Below are 15,836 nucleotides of genomic sequence, written 5' to 3' on the forward strand. Positions count from 1 at the left end.
GTGCGCAAAATGTCCTTCTCTCATTACTGCAGCAGCCTTCTCAGTGGCCTCGGTCCTGTGCCTGGCAGCCTAATTGATGCTAACTGATGCAATCCGGCTGCAGTTGCTAGAAGCTTAATTTGTCCTCTAAGCACTTTCCCTGCGCTCCTTCCTGCTGCTGCTTTAGCACCAAAATGGATGGATTCAGCACACTTCATCCCCCACACCCGATTGTGCTGTCATCCTACGTGGGTTCTATGATTCTTTCAAGCCCTCTGACTGTAATTGCATTTCTAATTTTATATCTAAGTATCACTATTTTAATGCTACAACTTAGGATTCATTTCACGTGAGAGATTAGCAGACTGCTTTGTAAACCAGACAACGTCGAAGTCTATAGAATCCTTTTTCGATTGATTAGAACATTTCATTCTCTATTTCTTCCTGAATTCTAAATTTTTCTTCTCCCAAACAACCAGCAATTATACTGAATATTTGTGTTAGAAAATCAAGAATTTCTTAGCATTTGAAACTCGGCGGTTAACCAGTAAGAAAGAGCTCTGGATGCACTAAACTTATCAAGGTAGCTAAAAACATGGATCGTTGTATGTTATGTCACTTCGGAAACTTTGAGAGGGACTTTTTAAATCAAAATATTACACTACATGTAGCATCTACTTGTCAAGACACTGTTATTAGAATGACCGCCTTCTCATGATTATGCTCATGACTTAATCTTATTTCTATTTTACTAGATTTATTTGAGGATGAAAGAGCACTCAAATTTCTTTTCTTTTCTTTTCTTTTTTTTTTTTTTTTTTTTGAGACAGAGTCTCACTTTGTCACCCAGGACCCAGGCTTGAGTGCAATGGCGTGATCTCGACTCACTGCAACCTCTGCTTCCCAAGTTCAAGCGATTATCCTGCCTCAGCCTCCCGAGTAGCTGAGATTACAGGCACCTGCCACTGCGCCTGGCTAATTTTTGTATTTTTAATAGACACGGGGTTTAACCATATTGGTCCGGCTGGTCTTGAAATCCTGACCTCGTGATCCACCCGCCTTGGCCTCCCAAAGTGCTGGCATTACAGATGTGAGCCACCACGCCTGGCCTTTTTTTTTTTCTTCTTTTTTTGAGACAGAGTCTTGCTCAGTCGCCCAGGCTGAGTACAGTGGTGCGATCTCGGCTCACTGCAAGCTCCACCTCCCGTGTTCACGCCATTCTCCTGCCTCAGCCTCCCGAGTAGCTGGGACTACGGATGCCCACCACCACACCTGGCTAATTTTTTGAAGTTTTAGCAGAGATGGGGTTTCACCGTGTTAGCCATGATGGTCTCAATCTCTTGACCTCGTGATCCGCCGGCCTCAGCATCCCAAAGTGCTAGGATTACAGGCGTGAGCCACCATGCCCAGCTCCAAATTTCATTCTTTCAACATGAACACTTACTGAATTTCTACTGTTTAGCAGGAAATTAGCTACGGCATTGAATATGCAGACGCAAAAATGGACAATTCATAGACTTCACATAAATTGAATTTCGTAAGTTTCCAGTGAAATTCCCTAGTTAGGATTTCTTAAATCATTTCCACCCAGCCAACCACTCCTTCATTCAATTCGTGTTTGTTGGCAGCCTGGTGTACATGGGACTCTGTGTTGAGAGCCTTTTCTTTCTGGGAAACAAAGAACAGGCCCTAACGTGAGGCAAGTCCTGAAGTTCGTGTTCTCAACCAAGGAACGAGAAAGAGATGGGCAGGGCCCTGAAAGGGACGCACAGTGGTTTGGAGGCCTAACTTAGGTAGTTGGCTTTCTTTCTAACTCTCACAAATTTAGATTTCACAAATTAGGAAAGTGACATCTCAAAATAAATAAATAGGAGAAGTTATTTGTCTTCTCTATAAAATTATCTTCAAAGATTTAAAAAGTATATATACATGAAATAACATGAGTGTTTATTTTGCTGGGCTGATTACAGTGCTCTCACCTCATCAAAGTCAGCAAAAGCAGTACAAAATCAGCTTCTTTAACAACCTTTGAAAGAAAGTGCCTATTCGTCTAAAAATTCCGTATTTTTGACTTTTCACTAATTTCACCTGGTATCACCCAAATGGTCACAATAAGCCAGTGCTTAGACCAGGCTGTGTATAAAGTGACATGCGTAAAAGTCTGGAGCCCAGATTTACACTGAGAATATTATTTATCAGCTGGGTTCTAAAAGGAGTCTCAATGAACCTCATCCTCGCACATTTCCCCCAAATGTCTCCATTGGCCTTAAACCCAGGTAACTGTCAAGAGAAACCAACTCAAGAATCCAATTCATCCCATGCATTTGTGGAGTGTTGACCACACCTTACAATCCTTTAGGGTCAGTAATGAGAGTGAAATCAGTTCCCACATACAACACTTTCTAGAGCTGGACCCAGCATGTAGTGAGCGTTAGCTCTTGTTGCTAATATCCTCATCTATAAAGGGGAAGGACATCCTCCTCCTGCATTTCCTCTGAGGGCGAGATCTCCTTTGAAGCTCAGGAGAGAGGTTTCTAGAGGCTGACGGGTGATGCCACCCTCCCCTGAAACTCCTCAGCATGCTCCCCTGCTCCCCGGCACTGTTCACCATAGCAATGGGTCCTACCCTGGGAGGTGTCTCAAGGGAGGCACATCTGATGCCCCATGATGACACATTCGGGATTTATTTATTGTTACTCATTTATTTTATTTCATTTTTCCTTCGAGGCAGCCCTCAGCACCCTGTGAGGAGTGAGGGGCGAGGGTAGGGCCTGGGTGCTCCGCTCCTAGCCCCCGTGTGACCGAATCGCAGGATTTCCCAGACAGCTGACGTGCAGGCAGCCATGTGCCCCAGCTGGCTCCAGGGACTTGGGCCCAGCAGGCTCCTGGCGCCAACGTGGCCAGCTCCCGGGGCCCAGCTGGTCTCCGGAGGAGGAAAACAGAGACAAGGTAAGAAGTCCCAGGTGGCAAGAGCCTGCCCATGAAAGCAGCCTGATGGCGTCAAATTGATTTTCATTGCCTTGTTTCCTGAAAGTGAGCTCGAGGCAGGAGGCAGAGTTGTGCTCCAGGTGTGAGATGGTTGTGACAGGCCAGTGTTAGCAGACGAGGGCAGAGCTGCCCGTCGCTCCCCAGCAATGGACCACGCATTGGCCTACTTCCATGATTCTCAGCCTCAACACCAGGGACATTCGGAGTTGCATAATTCTCTGTTGGGGGCTATCCTGCGTGGTGTTGGGTGCCAGTCAGCACCTCTGGCCTCTACCCAATAGGTGCCAGTAGCAACCACCATTGTTGGTAATCAAAAAGAAAACCAAAAATCTCCAGACATTACTACATTTTCCTAAGGAGACAGGCAAAATCACACCCCGTTTTAGAACTATTGCATTAGAAATCAGATTTCATGATCCAGCAATCCCACTACTGGGGATATATATCCAAAGGCAATCAGTATGTCAAAGAGAGACCTGCACTCCCATGTTCAATGCAGCACTAGTCACAATATCAAGATATGGAATCAACCCAAGTGTCTATCAACAAATGAATGGATTTATCAATAAATATGGCATATGTCACAATGAAACACTACTCAGCCTTCAGAAGATGGGAAAAACTGCCATTTGCAGCAACACGGATGAACCTGGAAGACATTATGGAGGTGTGATAAGCCTAGTACAGATGGACAAATACTGCGTGATCTCACTTGTATGTGGAATATATTTAAAAGTGGGACTTATAGTAGAAAGTAGAAAGGTGGTTACCAAGGACAGGGGTAGAGAATGGTTGGGAAAATATTGGGAAAAAATAAAGAAAAAAATGAGATTTCCTTTTTGGCATAAACCAATGAGTTAGACATCCTTTTCCCCATTATATGAATTATGATTAAATAGTAATAGTAGTAGTAGGAAACGGGGGAGGCAGTAGTAGTAATAGTAGTAGTAGTGGTAGCAATAGTAGTAGTAGGAGTGGTAGTCATAGCAGTAATGGTAGCAGTGGCAGTAGTAATAATAGTAGTAGTGGTAGTAGTAACATTAGTAATAATGGCAGCAGTAATAGTAATAGTAGCGGTGATGGTAGTATTAATAGTGGTAGTAGTGGTGATATTAGTGTTAGTAGTAATAGTAGTAGTGGTGATAGTAGCGATAGTAGTAGTAATAGTAGTAGTAGTGGTGGTAGTGGTAGTAATAATAGTGGTAGTAGTGGCAGTAGTAGTAGCGATACTGATGGTGGCAGTAGCAGTACTACTAATAGTAGTGGTGGTGGTGGTAGTAATAGTAGTAGTAATGTGGTAGTAATGGTGGTAGTCGTGGTGGTGTTAGTAATAGTGCTGATAGTAGTAATGAGAGTAGTAGTGGTTGTAGTAGTAGTAATAGTGGTAGTAGTGGTGGTATTAGTAATAGTAGTAGTAGTGGTGGTTGTAGTAGTAGTAATAGTAGTAGTGGTGTTGGTAGTAGTAATAGTAGGAATAGTAGTGGTTGTAGGTGTAGTAGTGGTGGTAGTAGTAGCGGCAGTAGCAGTAGTGGTGGTAGCAGTGATAGTAGTAATAGTGATAATAGTGATAGTAGTGGTAGTAGTAGTAATAATAACAGTAGCAGCAGTAGTAGTAACAGTAGCTAACGCTAATTAAGAGCAGCAGGCTTTCTGAAAAGGTGGCCACATGAACTCATGAGGGCCTCACAGTGGCCTTGTGGCACAGGCGCTGAGATGGAGGGTGATTCCAGTGTTTTGCCTCCAAGGTGTGATTCCCGCTTTTACAGAGGCCTTCAAGGTGCAACACACAACAAACTATTTTACATATCGTGGAAGAGCCAGCGAGGGAGGGCTCAGGACAGAGAGTGTCTGCTGGCTGACTTCATTTCATTCCTTGGGCATCTAAGCCTAAGGGTTTGTGCTAGGTTATTGGGAGGTACAGAGATGGCATAGTGCTGCTCCTGTCCTCTAGGAATTGACTAGAGTTCAGTAAATGGAAATGTAGACAAGTAACCACATGTATTGTTGAGGGCAATGTCCTTTCTCATAAGAAGTCACCTGGAGACAGATACGGATATGAATGTAGTCCTTGGTCAGAGTTTCCTAATCTGGGCACTGTGGGCATCTGGGGATGAATGACCATTTGTTTTAGGGTTTGCCCTGTGTATTGTTGGATACTTCTCAATATCTCTAACTTTTACTACTGGATGCCAGTACCACCTTCTCACCAACCCCCTCCCCCAAGTATGGCAACCCAAAATGTCTCAGATGTTGCCAAATGTCCCCTGGGGTGCAAGGTTGCCACTGGTGGATGGCCCAGATCTGGTAGACTTGCAGAAAGGTCTCTATAACTGATACAAACCACACTGCTCGTCTCCAGCTGGCCTTCCTCCATCACACCCCAGTGGAGGAGGTTGTGGGGAGAGACACAGAAGTTCCCTTCCCTCCCCGGGTCTCGGGACATGCAGGCTTCCCAGCGCAGAGGAGAGCAGGTGATTGTTCACTTTAAAGTCATCAAAGCAGAACCAATGGCAGTAAGCAAGAAGCCCTTTTCTCTCATTGAATTCTATTTTAATTGTCATTGAGAAAATCAAGAGAACAAACTAGGAAAAGGTAAGACGCATGGGAGAAGCGTACAGAGGGAACACAGGCATGGATTCCTTCATCATTAGTCATGAGTGCGAAGACTGAGATACACATTATTTACCAAGTAGACCACAGGTGCGGGGAGCACACACGAATATTTGCTGTACTCATTCTCCAAACAAGCTGTGGACTGAGAATGAAATACATGCTTTTGGAATAAATTAATGTTTGTCATTCTGGAATATTTTGTGCTTATGAGGAAAATGTCATTTTTTTCACATTTGAGAAGTTTTTACCTTATCCAGCACTGCATGTCTTTAACTGCTTGTAAATATAGAAATACTATCCACTTTATATCTCTTTTAAAATAATTATTCCAAAGCCCTGCCCTGTACCTTCCAGCTGGGAAGTTGATATTTAAGGCACACTTAAATCAAATACACGAGGACACTAGACTGTCTTTAATAAAAACAAGCTGCCCACATAATACACTTTGTACGAAAGAGAAAGGATTAATAAAAAGTGTCTCCCCCACCTGCCTGCCGCAGCAGGGGAGGTATTTCTCTGGGTTAAGTCATTGTCTGCAGATGGTCCCGTAGAAACACAAATATGTTACTCAGAACAAGATAATGCATTAATCAACACATTATCACCAAGTTATTAATGAGGTAAGCCAATTAGGACATTCACTCACTCAACATTTACTGTAGGATTACCATATGCCCACTGCTGGTTAAGTGCTGAGGGCACAGAAGGAAAGCAGACGTGAGCCCTTGTCTCCGGGAGGACACAGTTTGCTGAGAAAGATAAACTTATAAACATAGAAGCTGCAGTTGTGACATGACACGCTTCAGCTTAAACTGTTGATTTCCCTCGAGTGCTGTTGTCAGTCCCCTTCTCAGGAGGACCACATCAGCGCTTCCCAGCCTGGCTGCATATCAGAAGCACCTGGGCGCTCTTTAAATCTACAGATGTCCAGCCTTCCCAACAACCCCAGATAAATTAAATCCTAATCTCTGGAGTGGCTGGGAAGCAGCAGAAGTTTTAAACTTCCCTGGGTAATTCTGTTGCACAGTTAGGATTAGAAACCACCATTCTACTTCTTTCCCTTGGATAATTACACCCCAAGGCAAGGCTTCAATTTCTCTGTTTCCTAATCTTGCCTAATCAGTAGAATTACAGTGATGACAATTACTGTAATATAATTTCTCAGGGCTCTCTCTTGAAGGACTGATTCAGCTTGGGTAAAAACTAAGAGATCTGCATTTTTGGAAAAGGCTGTATGTGATTCTTAGGATGAAAGTTTGAAAATAACCGAGAAACATACGTGTAGCTTCAGAATTGACTTCACCTGCTCATTGCCCTGACTGCTTGTTCCCACACATACGACCAATCCAAGCTGCAAACTTGTCCTGGAACTCTCATCAGAGTCCTGAACTCACAAACGATTCTATCAAAACACCTCTCCTCTCTTCCATTCTCATCCAGACATCTAGGGGAAGCTCTCTACTCCTCTGTTGGAGCTTCTCATCTCATAAATTCCCCAAATAATAGGAAAGTCCACAACCCTCAGTGTGTGGCTGGAGCCAGCTCTTCCAGCTCGTGATGCATTCACTTCTTCCCAACTCTAAGCTCAGTCAAACTGGTGGCTTTAATTCATCAAGGGTGGAAATAGTTACACCTCAGGAATTGACCAAGACCACAAATTACGACTCTTCTTTTCTTTCTTTCGGATAGCTGGTGCTCAAACATTTACCAGCAAACCAGTGGCATTCACCCATTTTCCTCAAGGCAGAAGAGACACTAGTCTTGCTGGGATACACTCAAGCAGAATCTGGAAAGACTTCAGGTTGAGTAAATGCTCAGAAAGGTAAGAATAGGATATTTGATATGGTGTGGTTAGAAAATAAGTCAAACTTCTTGACAGTAACAGACAGACAAGATGTCAGCAGAGTGATGGAATCAAAAAAGATGTATCATCCACTCGAAATAATGCCTCACAGTTTTTTCTGGAGTTACTCCTAAATGACATCAGTTCATGTTATTTAAACAGCCTCATTTTCTACTTCGTAACAAAATACTTCCTGATAGTTAATGTGGCTGAAATGTAGAAAGTGTTTACTTTGTGGAAAAGGTTGTGAATTTTCCCCCTCTCAAAGGATGACATTAAGCATTCTCTTGGCAAAAGGATTTATATTAAGTATGTTAGATAGAAATTTTATTAGTATCACTACAGATTTTTTTGATTTTTTAAATCATTATTCAGCAACTGCAGTTATTTTGTCATTGGTCTCTTTTTTTAAAGAGCCAATATCAAAGACCATTCTTTATTATAGTATTAGTTCATGGTAACTGCATGGAAACATTATTTTCTGGAGGAATGAACGTATTTTCATGATTTAAGTCCTGAAGATGTCATTTTATAAGAAAGAGAAAACCTAACTTTGGGACTTTCGGGCTGATGGGACCCACACCTCGGAGTGAAAATGCCCGGTGTGGGTGAGTGCGGTGGGGCCAGAAGGCACAGGGCGTTAGGATCCTGCCTTTGACACCAACAAGTGCTCACATTCTACATGGTTGCCATCCTGATGACCTCTGCATTCTGCGCCAAAAATAAATGACTATTATCAGTCTTCTAGAAAACATACAGTCTGTATCATTGTCAGAGATGTTTAACACAAAATAAAGTGAATAATAGCTAAAATGGAACCTAGTAGAATTTATTATAGACAAAAGAACTGCCTGAGTAATTATGTCTTATTAGTAACACTAAAAAACTGCAAAAGATGACCTGGGAACAATTAGACATGTTTGAAATACTTGACACAAAGGAAAATACACTATAGCCTATAAGGATTTGCTTTGCAATAGAAATAAAAATAAAAAAAAAACTGAGGGAACTGAGTGAGGAAAGAACTGAGGAGACTAACTGAAAATCAGAAATGTTACTGTTAGAATAAGGAGAGGGAAAAACAGTCTAAGAACGTGAGGTGGGGGCAGGAAGAGCTAAGGAGATGCTGGTACCTTGCCCAATACATGGGAATCCCTCCCAGCCTGTCCCCCTCCACACACTCTGTACCCAGCCCCAGACAAATCAGCTGGTGTCTGACACACAGGGATTTGTGGGTTGGATGTACGTATGCATGCATATATGCACACATGCATGTATGTGTGGGTGTTAAGTGTGTGCGCATTGTGAAAACCAGCTAATGGGAAGGACTTTTCACTAAGCTTCTATTTCTCAATAAGGAGATATAGGAACTTTTATAGACTATTGGAGTGAAGATTAAGCTAAATAACTGGATTGACAACAGGCAGGGGCCTTCCTCAACATCTGTGCTGTCTTCACAGTGCACTGGCCTCTGGCAGTTGGGGCTGAATGAGGCAGGGAAGAGAACCTTGAGTCAGCCACACCTAGAATGGCTCCTCTTTGAGGGCCTCATCTGTTCAACAACAGGCACTGAGTAAGTACTTACAATGATAGGTCTCTATTATAGGTGCTGCGCATGTGATGTGAACAAGAACAACTGTCTCCCCTCAGAAAGTACAAATCTGGTAGACTTTGGTATGGAAAGGAAAATTAATTCTGTTTTCTCTGTGGAAGAAGATAACTGGACCACTGAGTGTTCAGTATTTTCAGACTTGAAACATCAAGCTTGGTTCTACCAAAAATGTCTTCATGTGACAAAACAAAAAACAAACAAATAAAAAATACATGTATCACCTGAATTCCCTAATCCTGAAACTCATTTCTGTCTCCTTCACTGACCTTTGTCCCTCACCCATCCTTCCTTCTAGGGTTCCACTGTATGTGGGGCCCTGCACTCACCACTACCTTCACACAGGTCCCATGAAATGATCGTTTTTGATTATCTATCTCCCCAGAGGATCTTTGACCTGAGAGCAGAGATTGAGCATTTGCCTACAGTGTTATCTGCCTTTAAGCTAGCCCATGATAGCATAAAGAGACTCCACATCCTCATTTCAGCACAGAATTCATCTCGGTATCCCATGACTTTACACATCTTCTTTCCTTGGATTTCTCTCTCTTCCCTTGGCTTCAGTATTTGGACAGGTACCACTGTGCTTTCTTTTTTCATGCTGTTTGCTTCCTTAAGATTTGGTTTTCTATGTAATCCATATAGACCCCATTATTGTACTTAAATCATACAGTTGAAGTCAAAGAATATCCACATATCACTATTACCATCTGGATGCCGGTCACCTTAATCTTGGTCTCAAAACTGTCTGTGGGCAGTTTATAATTCCATTAATTTCTTGAAAAGAAATCGAGAAAAGACATGCAATTTATGAAGTTTTAATTTATTGGGTCTGTTAAGTTATGTATTTTTCTTGATATTTTAAAATATTGCTATATTTACTAATGTTAACTATTAAGTAACTTACAAGTATTTCCAAAATTAATGGTAATTTGAAGTTATTTAGTGCCAGAGTTACATTGCATTTGATTAATCTTCACCTTAATATTAGGAAACATATTGTTTGATGGGTTTGTGGATATTATTTGGTAAACAGTTATAAATTTACCACATCCCAGAAATTAAACATCTCAAGACTATCTCATTCTTTTATTTCAAAAAAAATTACACATTTTCAAATTCAAAAGCAATGTCATGTTAATATTTAATGGACTGATGTGTCCTTTTTGTTTTCAGATTTACATAGTCATTGTCCTTGGATCCTAAGCAAGAAAGTAATCTGGAGTGAGCTGTGGTCATCTGTGTGTGTTTGCATTTGTGGAATAATTTCCACCACTGCTTATTCTTATGAGAATGAGAGTAAGAAGCAGCTGACAGATTCAGATTGGGTATCATTATTAAAGCTGCTCTCTAACCTTTGTAAAACTTTACAAGCTTAGACAATAAAAGAGAGTAGAAATACTTTTATATGCATGACCCAACTTGGTTCTTGGCCACTCAATGTGGAGACCCAAGTAATGATAATATAAGGCAGAATAGAGTAAATGTATGATTCAGTCATAGTTTTATACAGATTTAACTTTCACTTTTCTGAGAAAATGTGTGCCTCCTTAGGTTAATCTTTTTAAGTCTATAGGGTTCCGAGGGCTGAGCCAACATTTTTCCTTGAATTTCTTCCCTTTAAAGTACTTATCTAAAAGCATGACAGACACACAGACACACACACACACACACACACACACAGAGCACTCTATATATCCCTTCATTTGGTTTGTTTCTTAATTTTTCTCTTCTTAAAACAGCTTCAGTGGCCTCAGGGCCCAAGTTCTGTAGGCTCAGTCGTCTCCTTGTATCCCGCTCTCATCAAAGCACCTGGCACAGAATAGATGCTCAATAAATGTATTTTGACTTGCTTCCTATCTAACTATAAGTAACTGAACAGGTAAATGGATAGCTAAATAAATACAAAGAAAGTAAGCTTGAGGAATTAAAAAGATTATTTCTAACAATATATTTTGTATTGTATGGATATTTATGCCTAACTTAACAAAGTAACAGAAAGTGCTTATAAGCAAAAACAGTTGTTAGCAAAGTCATTAATTAGGGTCGTTTGGGCTGCAGTGTAAAGGACAATTACTCTTTTAGGTTAAGATTTAGCCATATTGAAAGTCTACCATTGAGGAAAGCTATTGTGTTAAGCTTATCCTCTTCTGGGAAATTTCACACATAATTATGAAATCCAAGAACTTTAACTCTTACTGACATGCCATAATGACTGTAATAAACTAAGGACTCTGAGTCCATAGACTTAGAATCTAGTTCTAACAAATAAACGAAAAAGTATTTAATAAGGCAAGTCTGAACACAACTAAGCAGGATACGTGTTATAAGTTTTCTCCTTTCTAATCAATAAGTACTTATTGAGTGTTAGGTACTTGTCTAGTGACTGCCACTTAGACCACTGGGCCCAAATCCTAAAGTTTAAAAAGACAACACCTCCTAGAGTAGGTGTGCCAGATTTAGCAAAGAAAGATACAGGGTACCCAGTTAAATCTGAAATTGAGATTAAAACAGGGATTTTTGTTGTTGCTATAAATACGTCCCAAAGAGGGAAATATGTGAACAAAAGGAAAAGGAAAGTAAAATAATCCAAGTGAAAACAGTATCCCAGATGAAGCACAGAAGTCACGTGAACAAGATACATATTTAGGGACTAAGGAGAAGCTTAGTTTACCTGGAGGAGAAGGTGTTATGTCTCAGAAAAGGACACTCATTTAATGTTTGTCTTGTGTATTAGATACTATTGCTAACTGTGTTATACTTGGATTAGATTAACTCTTTTCATCACTTTTGCTATATAGGAATCATAACTTTCATTTTACTGATGGAGAAATTGAGCTTTAGAGAGGAAAATCCATGCCCAAGTTTACACAACAAAAATCAGTGGGCTGGGCATGGTGGCTGACGCCTGTAATCCCAGCACTTTGGGAGGCTGAGGTGGGAAGATCATCTGAGGTCAGGAATTTGTGACCAGCCTGGCCAACATGGTGAAACCCTGTCTCTACTAAAAGTACAAAAAAATTAGCTGGGCATGGTAGTGGGTGCCTGCAATCCCAGCTACTTGGGAGGCTGAGGCAGAAGAATCACTTGAACCCAGGAGACGGAGGTTGCAGTGAGCCAAGATGGCACCACTGTACTCCAGCCTGGATGACAAGAGCGAAACTCTGTCTCAAAAAAAAAAAAAAAAGAAAAAAAATCACTGAAGCCAGATACAACCTGCACTATCCAACTCCAAACACAATTCCCTTCTAGTGAGCTATGCTGCCTTACCTGTAGATACATAATTGTTAAATTTAAGACAAAATTGGATATCCAAGTCGTAAGTGGTCAGATTCTGGAGGCATTCAAAGTAGAAATAATACATTATTCAACGAGTGATTCTTTTTCCCCTAAAAACAGAAACAGATCACTGTGTGCCTCCAATGTACATCACTCACCTTGACTTTCCTGCACATCTCCTAGCAAATGCCTTAAGCTCCACCAACAACAAGACAGCTGTTCTGCTTAGGTCGGCCATTCTGAATTCAATTCTCACTTTCTCACAGGTGCTAACTTCTAAATCCCTGATCAAACACAACTGTTAATTAAGAATACTCAATATAATTCTCGCCTCCAACATGTGTCAACTCCACACTCCCTGATCAAGCTGAAATCTGGTATGATCCCCCCACAATAACTGTTTACATGCTAAGATCACACCCTCTGCAGTGAGGTAGACAAGTACTACACTTTCTCCATTTGGGGATAATTGTATTCACTGCTGTGAAATTCACCATAACAGTCTACATGAGGATCAATTTTATGGAAAATATAACAATCACAAAGCCGTGAAAAATAGATTGGGGCAAAACATATGGCAAGATGAGATTTCATTGTTCCCTCAATTGCTCTTCTAATATTCCTGATGAAATGTCCATGTCTAAAATAATAGCCAGGGGAGTTTAGAAGCATTGAATTTGATGCAAAAAATAAGCATACAACTATGAGATTGCCATAGATTTTTGGTTGTTTTTAAAGTTCAAAGAAACAGACAATAAAGCATGAATTCAGAATGACTTTTGAGAAATAATGACAATTCTGAGAAAACTGTTATACAAAAAAATAACAACTCTTGACATTAACTATGTTGGTCTGTTTCAGCTGTTTGACTTGAGTTTGGAGAATTTTGTATGTGGAAATGGCATAAGAGAATAATTCACAGGAATTTTTTGATTGACATTTATAAGATACAATGAAAAGAACATAGGATGTAGAGTTAGACAGACTCCAGTTTAAATCCCAGTTCCTTCTGATTTCAAGATGGCTTAATGCTGGTTCAGTTACTCATTCTCTATTGCTTCAGTTTTCTCCTCTGTAACATGAGAAATAAGAAAAGTACAGAGAGCAGTACTAGTCAGTAATTTATAAGTGCTAATATCCTGCAGTAACCACCTACATTCAATTCTAGACCAATTTTCTGTTTAACTTGGAGATGTATGAGTTACGTTAGTACTATAAAGGACTTTAAAATGTAGACTTTAAAGTGAAAAATAAGTTTGAAGTGTTCAGGCTCAGTGCACAGCCTCACCCACCTGGAAGGTATTTCTACTATGGTAATAAGCGTTGGTTACCTGGTGTTGTCTCCTTCAGTTAAGTACAAGGGCTAGAATCAACAGACATTCCTGTCTCACTTGCTCTCTTTTGCTAGAGTTTGTTCCAAATTGATATGGTGTGGCTGTGTCCCCGCCCAAATCTCATCTTGAATTGTAGCTCCCATAATTCCCATGTGTTGTGGGAGGGACCTGGTGGGAGATAATTGGATCATGGTGGTGGTTTCCCCTACATTGTTCTCGTGGTAGTGAGTAAGTCTCACAAGATCTGATGGTTTTATAAGGAGTTTCCCCTTTCACTTGGCTCCTATTCTTTCCTCACCTGCCGCCATGTAAGACGTGCCTGTCACCTTCCGACATGATTGTGAAGCCTCCCCAGCCACGTGGAATTGTGAGTCCATTAAATCTCTTTTCCTTTATAAATTACTCACTCTCAGGTGTGTTTTTATCAGCAGCATGAAAACAGACTAATACACTAAACTTTTAATTAGACCCTAGAAAATTTAGAACTTTTCTTACAAAGAGAGAAGATACTTCAGGTCCAAGATACCTTTCTTGTTCCATATTTGCCTCTTTGGTTTCCATTAATCTTCATGACTCTCCTGAGATGTGCACTCTCTTCCTCGTATTAGCTATGTGATCCCCATAATTCCCTATCCTCTAAAAGCCTCAATTTCTTCATTTGTTAAATGAGATACGACAGTTATGAGGATTCAATAACATTGGCTCATGATTGGCACTTGTTCAGCATCAGCATAGGTTGGTGAGTTTTTTCTTCTCTCCAATCTTCTCTTCTGTTGTATCACCCCCTTCTATTCTAGCTACGTGTTTCATTCGGAAGCCAGTCTTGTCCACTTTGCTGCTTGATTTCTGACTTACCTATTTGCCCCTAACTTTTTGAGGAGTGGCCGTTCTTCTGTCTTGGCTGCACATTCACAGCTCATAACAACCCTGACTGCAGTGCTCTACTGAGTCCTTAGAACCAGATGTCTGCTTCATCTACTTCCTGTACCAATGCAACCTTCAAGAACCATGGCCTAGGAAAGGATCACAAGCCCCTTCTCTGGGCAGGGAGAGAAAATATGGAAGGGTTAAATATGTCACACTTTTTTTCAGTTTTCTTTTGTCAAATGTTTTATTTCAGAAAAGTCACCAGACCTTATACCTACTACTTGTCAGTGAGTCAGACAGGTGACCCAGAATTTCTATTCTCCACAGTGATTGATTTAGTGAACTGGCTTATAAAGTGATTCTTCATTGACCATTTTTTTAAACTTTCATTTCTATTCTTCTGGACTTTTGGAATGACGTTTGGTATGCAAGGCTTGACTTGAAAGCTGGCATTTTAGTTTCTGTGTCTCAGAACTATAACTTTGCTGCTCACAAGAAGGGAGGCTCCATCCGATCATTAAAACTTCTGCACTTTGGATGTTGAAAGAGAAATAATTGTAATGGATCTGTGTTGCATGTTTATTCAAGGAAAAATATTCCTTTTTTGCTTCACATGGAGCCCACGCTTGGAAAAAACAAAAACAAAAGCAAACTATAATTCAATTGTATTGTATTCTATAAACTTAAGTACAGGTTTTCATTCAAGTATATATCAACAGAGAGCTGCTAGTCAGAGCTTCTAGTTGGCATATAAAATACAAAGCTACCAGCCATGGGGCTGTGCTGACAGAGAGGTTAGATGTTCAGAAATCACAGGTGTAGCTCAACCAAGAAAAGACAAAAGGGCAAGGTTGACTCTTGAGTCATTACTAAGGAATTCATTCGGGAGACCAAATGCGATGGCCTGGAAGAGAACATCTAAGATTCTAAAATCTAATAAATGAAAGAGCAGATGGGAATCAAGCAGGAAGTATCTGAGGAAACTGAGATGAGCACTGCAGTGTTGATAAACTGGACTTTCCTTATCAGTGGGTGCCGGAGATGGGAGAGGTAACTCAATGACAAAGCACAGAGAGAACACATCGCCACATTGAATGAGACAGACAAAGTGAGTGGAAGGAGGGGAAAGAAAGGGAGGAAGGGGTACAAGGAGCAAGGGAGGGAGGGAAGAAATGAAAGAGAGGGAAGAAATGAAAGAGAAGGAAGGAATGAAGGGAGGAAGGAAGAAATTAAAGAGAGGAAGGAAAGAAGGGAGGAAGAAAGGAAGGAAAGAAGGAAGGAAGGGAGGGAGGAAGACAGGAAAGGAGGCAGAGAAGGATGAGAG

The 15,836-nt window shown here is 40.8% G+C and overlaps 1 long non-coding RNA gene across 1 annotated transcript; it reads left to right on the forward strand.

Annotated features, from left to right (window-relative positions):
* The first annotated feature begins 2,398 nt into the window (after positions 1-2,398).
* Positions 2,399-8,997, forward strand: LOC141408283 (uncharacterized). Its single transcript, XR_012421810.1, has 3 exons — positions 2,399-2,928; positions 7,270-7,402; positions 8,884-8,997. It is a non-coding gene; the product is annotated as an uncharacterized lncRNA (long non-coding RNA).
* Positions 8,998-15,836: the final 6,839 nt, after the last annotated feature.

The sequence above is a fragment of the Macaca fascicularis genome, chromosome 13 (assembly GCF_037993035.2).
Source record: "Macaca fascicularis isolate 582-1 chromosome 13, T2T-MFA8v1.1".
Taxonomy (NCBI): Eukaryota; Metazoa; Chordata; class Mammalia; order Primates; family Cercopithecidae; genus Macaca; species Macaca fascicularis.